Here is a 6,889-nt window from a genome sequence, read left to right as displayed (position 1 = left end):
AAGCACATTGCATTGTTTCAGATATCATTAACTTTTCTTCAAGATCCTGTTTCCTTAAAACATAAAATAATTTGCAAAGCATTATTTACCTTTATTTGCTATGCATTACAAAGAATTCAGAGAAACATAGGCAGAGACAGAGATAATCAGGTAACATTCACAACCAATACTGCTTTCTAACTTTCCAAAATACTAAGTGCTGGGACTGGCAGAATAATGGCCCTTGGAATAAATAAATGAAAACTTCCTATGTGAGTCTCAGTGAAATCTGTATTTCAGCAGTAATCTGAAACATTTTTTTTCATTTGAAAGAACTTGTTTCGAAAGTGGCATATGGATTCCAATTCAGTCATTCTGATAGGAGAATATATATTTTTAGAAAATTTTTATTTAATAAATATAAATTTCACAGGTACTGCTTTTGGAAAATAGCAGTTTGTTCACTCATACCAAACTGCCCACGCCAACTTCTAGCCCACCTCCAATTCCTTTTCCCATCCCATTCTTCATTTAAAAAAAGATTGATTTAAGTATCTTTATATACAGATGATCTACTCTACACTAAGTAAAGATTTCAACAGTATATACCCACACTGACAAACAAAGTATAAAGTACTATTTGAATACTAGTTTTGCCATTAATTCTAACTCATTAAGGATAAAGGTCCTACATGGGGAGTAATTGCACAGTGACCCCTGTTGATTTAACAGTTGACACTCTTATTTATGATGTCAGTGATCACTCAATGCTCTTGTTATGGACTTCCAAGGCTATGGAATACTTGTGAATCCACAACTCTGTCATATTTAGACAGGGACATAAGCAAAGTGGAAGTTCTTCCTTTGGAGAAAGGTACTTCCTTCTTTGATGGTCCCTTCTTTCCACTGGGATGACATTGGCAGAAATCTTTCATGCAGGTCAATTTTGACATATTTCTAGGGCTTTCCATACCTAAATTGCTCTCATGAGACTTTTGACCAAATCTACATGCCTTAAGGAATAATTCTGAAGCCAGAGTGCTGTTTAGGGCATTTGTTATTCTATGAGTCTGCTGTGTTGCCCGCTTCACATGTTGGGTCATTTTTCTTTTTTAATTCTACTGTTATTAGCAGTGGTCTTAGTTATGTGATTCCTTTGACACTTATTCCTATCCTTATGATCAGTTGTAACTAGTAAGAGGGCATTAGTACCTGCCAACCTAATGGGATTTGGAGTCCCATGGTAAATTTTTAGCTTTACTCTTAGGTAAGTCCATGGGAATGCATGCCAACCTATACATCATCTCCCTCTCTTATTCCCTTTATTGTTTTTTGTGAATAACAATTTTCAGTTGGATTTAAATATCTAATAATAATTCTGATTAAGTGGCTGGTGCCGTGGCTCAATAGGCTAATCCTTCGCCTGCGGTGCCGGCACACCAGGTTCTAGTCCCATTTGGGGAGCTGGATTCTGTCACGGTTGCTGCTCTTCCAATGGTAAAACAATAAAAGTAAAAACAATAAAATAGTAAGCCGTTCCTCAACATTCATGACAAGAGCTGATCAAGTCATTGCTTCTTATAGTGTCAGTTCATGTCTACAGGTTCCTTTTAGGTGCTCAGTTAGTTGTCAGTGAACATGGAGAACACATGATATTTTTCCCTTTGGGACTGCCATATTTGACTCGGAATGATGTTTTCCAAATTCCTCCATTTTGTTGCAAATGGTGGGATTTCATTTATTTTCACCACTGTATAGCATTCCATAGAATTCATATCCCAGTGCCCCATGCTCACCTGGGTTATAATTGCCTCTCACCACCTGGAGGGTTTATTTTGGGTGTGGTTGGAGGCAGTGGCGGCAGCGACAGCAGCGATGAGGGGAGTTTCCTTGTGCCTCCATTCATGAGAGCGGGGGAGCAGTGTTGGACACCACTGCTTCTAGCATCAGCAACAGCAATTTGTGATTGTGGTACCAGATATTCAGTTGCACATTCCCACATCAATGCACTGCCAATGGGTTATATCCTATGTTGTGACCTCATGGTTTTAGTGGGAATAAAGATGAGTATAAGCAGTGATGAGGTCAACTTCTTGGTATATAGATACTTACAAGAGACAGGATTTTCTCATTCAGCATTTACCTTTGGTATAGAAAGCCGTATCAGTCAGTCTAATATAAACAGTGCCCTTGTCCCACCTGCTGCATTGATTTCTATCATCCAGAAAGGTCTACAGTATGTAGAGGCAGAAGTTAGTATTAATGAGGATGGTACCTTGTTTGATAGTTGACCAATAGAATCTCTGTCTCTGATAGATGCCATAATGCCTGATGTAGTGCAAACAAGACAACAAGCTTATAGAGATAGCCGCAGCTGCAACTAACCACAAGGATATGCAAAAAATGGAGAAAACACAGCAAATGGGGAGGAGAATGGAGCACATACTTTACCAAATAATCATACTGATATGATGGAAGTGGATAGGGATGTTGAAATCCCTCCTAATAAAGCAGTTGTGTTACGGAGCTATGAATCTGAAGTTTTCATTTGTGCCTGGAACCCTGTTAGTGATCTCCTGCCGTCAGGGTCTGGAGACTCAACAGCAAGAATATGTAATCTAAGTGAAAACAGTACCAGTGGCTCCACAAAATTATTACTGAGACATTGCATACAAGAAGCATGGCAAGATGTTCTGAGCAACAAGGATGTAACTTCTCTAGATTGGAACAGTGAAGGTACAATTCTAGCAACAGGTTCATATGATGGATTTGCAAGAATATGGACTAAAGATGGTAATCTTGCCAGCACCTTAGGACAGCCTAAAGGCCTATATTTGCATTAAAGTGGAATAAGAAAGGAAATGTCATCCTAAGTGCTAGAGTAGACAAGACAACAATTATTTTGGATGCATATACTGGTGAAGCCATTACATTCAGCACCAGCATTGCATGTTGATTGGCAGAGCAACCACACCTTTGCTTTATGTATAACGGATATGTGCATTCATATCTGTAAATTAGTACAAGATAGACCTTTTAAAACATTCCAGGGACATATGAATGAAGTAAATGCTATTAAATGGGACCCAACTGGCAATCGCCTGGCCTCCTGTTCAGATGATATGACTTTGAAGATATGGAGTATGAAGCAAGACAATTGTGTCCATGATTTACAAGCATATAATAAAGAGATTTATACTATCAAATGGAGTCCAACTGGACCAGGAATGAATAACCCAAATGCCAACCTTATGTTAGCAAGTGCATCCTTCAATTCTACTGTTAGGTTATGGGATATTGACAGAGGAATTTGCATACATACTTTGACAAAACATCAAGAGCCTGTGTACACCGTAGCTTTCTTTCCTAATGGCAGGTATATGGCAAGTGGCTCTTTAGACAAATGTGTACACACATCCAGAACACACAGAAATGTGCTCTAGTTCACAGTTATAGAGGAACAGGTGGAATTTTTGAAGTTTGCTGGAATGCAGCAGGAGACAGAGTTGGAGCCAGTGCATCAGATGGTTCAGTTTGTGTATTAGACCTTTGGAAATAGCACTACTAGTTGGAAGCCATGGACCAACTATGAATGTGTACATAGCCAAAATGACTGTCCCTGACCCATGTACTGCTATAGTTCCACTTGAACCATGGCCAGTCCACTACAGCCAAACCTAAAGGAAATATATACATACAAGGTATATAAACAAAACTGCACCCTGAAGATGACAGTTTTGTCACAGCTTGTGAATTCTGTTCACCAAGTGCTGGAATCTAATCTGACGTGCCCCTAAAATAGCATTTAGAAGTTTTGGATATAAAAAACAGAAGAGAGAAATATACGTTATAAAAGCAGACCATACATGTACAGTTTTAGAATACTAATGATAACCTTGTTTCTCCCTTTGAATCAGCAGACACCATGGATTATATTCTTTTTTCCTTTCGGTAGTGAGCAGTTCATGTGTACAGAGAAAATGGACTTACAGAAACTTTCAGCCGTAGTTTGTTCTTGCTTTTCAATTTTGTTTTTGGTTTAGATTATGGATGCATGAAGTAAGGAAGTGAATCAATTTCTTGTTTATATTTTTCACAAAATTCTTAAAAATATTTTAATGCATTTTTTGAAAAGGTAGATGTTTGGTACATTTTATGGCTCCAGAGCATATATTCAATTGGTGCATATTGAGGAAAGGGGAATTGGAAATCAAATGAAAATATATGACTTTGTCTTGTCAATCTGTAAGACACATCAGTAAGAGTATTATGCTCTGTTTTTTGTGGTGATGTGGCTTAAATATAATAGTTTCTTTTTTGGGGACAAATTTCTGTTAATTAAAAACTACAAAGGAAATAATTTTCTGATACCATAGAGAAGATACATTTTAAAAAATCTTCAGATGTTTTGTAGCCATAACTAAAATATGGTTAAAATGTGCACTATTGTGAAAAGGAGCAAAGTAGTTTTGGGGTTTTTTGTTGTTGTTTTGTTTATTTGTTTTGCTTTGGTTTTTAAGAGATTAAAATGTTTCTGGATAAGGATTAGCTTCTCAAAGTGTCTATCATTCTATATAGAAGCTTAAATGTGTAATGTAACCAAACCTCCAGTATTAAAAAAATTCTCTCCTATTATTTTTATTTATACAAAGTAAGATAATGGCATTTAACACTGCCATTACATGGCAAAATGTTTGCTACCTAAGTTTAAAAATCAATCTTTAAAACAAAAGACTTGCATCAAGGTGTTTTTAAATAGCAGTGATTCAGAATTTTTTTAAAAAAAGTATAATTGCACCAACTTCCCTGCTGCTCTCATTCTGTATTTGTGGTACTCGTGACTACATATTTTTCAAATATAGATTTAAGCTGCTAGTTTTGTTTTAAGAAGTCACTACTATATCATGTCTTTTACTCTGTTCATGACATCAAATATTTTCTTAAAGATAGGTATCAAGTCAAACCTCCTGTTATGCTCATGAAACTAAAAGTAAAGTATACAGACAAATAAAAGCATGGAGCCATGTTATATGTGAGAACAGGGTTTGTCACTATTTAACATAATCCAGGAATGTCAATTTTGAAGAGCTGTCAAATTTATATATCAAAGATTTTAATTAAGGAATTGCTTCTTGAGCTTAGCAAATTTATAACATTATTTCTGTCACTAATTATTTTGAGACCTTTACTACTAAAATTTTAACCTGTGCTCTCAGTTTAAGTAGGAATTGATTTAACTCAACTAATGCAGCTTGATTTTCAGCATTTGTTGTTTTGCTATTTCTATAAAACAATATTGATTGAAGCAAGTCTTGGTTTTACTGAAGTAGGGTAGCATTTGTTATTGGTAAAGAGAATAAATACACTTAATTTCACAATACATTGTTATATGTACCCCAGTTGTTCTTAGTGGGGACTATGATACTGTAATAATATTTTTTTTTGAAATTTACATCCAGAGAGGCAGTCATTCATGGTGATTTTGTGCCAGCTGTTTTTAGGGTTTTGGATCACATTAGAGATACCTAGAACTTATTACCAAGTGACTTATGTAGGAAACCTAATATGCTGAGTATCTGGCTCTTGAGATCCTGCTTTTATTGCTGGAGGTCCACATCTATGCTTGACCTCTGTTGTTGTTTTAAAGAAATAAATAAAAATTTTAAAAATCTGTGCAATAATTTTAAGTGTGCTTCCAGGAATAGACACAAATGTTTTGAGTATGTTTAAGCTGTATTTTCCTTTAACGACGCATTTGTCAGTTGTGCTGAACTTAAATCTGAAAGTGAGAGGTGATTATGGATAGTACTTTTGTATTTTGATATGGACAGTTCATTTGCATACAGTTATTGATTTTTTCCACAGCTAATTAAAAGATAGTCAAGAATTCTGCAATATAGTTGCCAAAATAGACAGCTACTTTTCTCTGATATTGTCATTTTTCCTGTTTTTTTTTTAAATTTAGCTATTTTACTTAGGCATAATATTCACAATAGGACATATAAAAATTATAAATGCAGAACTTTTTTATCCTGAAGTCTTGGGTCTTTTAATTATGCATGTCTCTGAAAGGTATCAATTTTGTAGGCTTGAGTTTTTCATGAGCATATGATTGTTTTTACTGCTGTTCTCAACATCATAATTTCCTGCTGATGTGCCACAATGCTGCTCCATAGATAAAAATAAGATTGTCTCTGATTTGAGCAGTAGCATATTTGCAAGAGACCAAGGTTCACAACCTATAAAGTTCTATAGTTTGGGTTCTTGCTCATTTTATTCTTATTTTTTTTCTGAGAACTTATTCCTGAAGATGAACTGAATCCAGTAGATTTTGTGTTGTATTTAATTACATATCATTGTTGTATAAGCTACTGTAAGAAACTTATAAAGAAAAATAGAAAGGAAAATGTGAATGAGTAGTGGTCGATTAAAATAGAATAAAAAAGAGCAGCTGCCACTCTTAAACATCATAAAGGAATATTTCTTTCTCCTGTGTATAGAAAATCCAGTTAAGTTCTTATATTTGTTACAATCCCTATTTTCTATCATTTGTCAGGAAACATCATTGACTTTCAAAAATGACTTTTAGAAGTGAGATTTTAATTTCCTAATAGATCTTAGAGTGTTTTGCATTCTGTTTTAGTTATTCTCTAGATAAACACATTTTAGGTTTAACACTTTTTATAGATACTGAAAGTACCTCCTTTTGTGGTGTAAAAAAATTATAGTGCAAAAAGTAATCACTAGATTGAATTACATAAGTTTTTTTTTTTTTACATTTTGACATGTAAAAATGTCAAGAGAAAGGCCAAAGGTTTGTACTTTTTCACTTAACTTATAAAGCACTCCTTTTTTCCTTAAACTTTTTTCTTTCAAATTAGATTTATTGAGAGAGTACTATTTTTAAGGA

At 34.9% G+C, this 6,889-nt stretch overlaps 1 pseudogene; it reads left to right on the top strand.

Annotated features, from left to right (window-relative positions):
- Positions 1 to 2,002: 2,002 nt before the first annotated feature.
- On the top strand, positions 2,003 to 3,845 carry LOC133754167 (F-box-like/WD repeat-containing protein TBL1XR1; annotated as a pseudogene).
- Positions 3,846 to 6,889: the final 3,044 nt, after the last annotated feature.

The sequence above is a fragment of the Lepus europaeus genome, chromosome Y (genome assembly GCF_033115175.1).
Source record: "Lepus europaeus isolate LE1 chromosome Y, mLepTim1.pri, whole genome shotgun sequence".
In the NCBI taxonomy this organism is placed as follows: Eukaryota; Metazoa; Chordata; class Mammalia; order Lagomorpha; family Leporidae; genus Lepus; species Lepus europaeus.
This window is presented reverse-complemented; position numbering and strand designations above follow the sequence as displayed.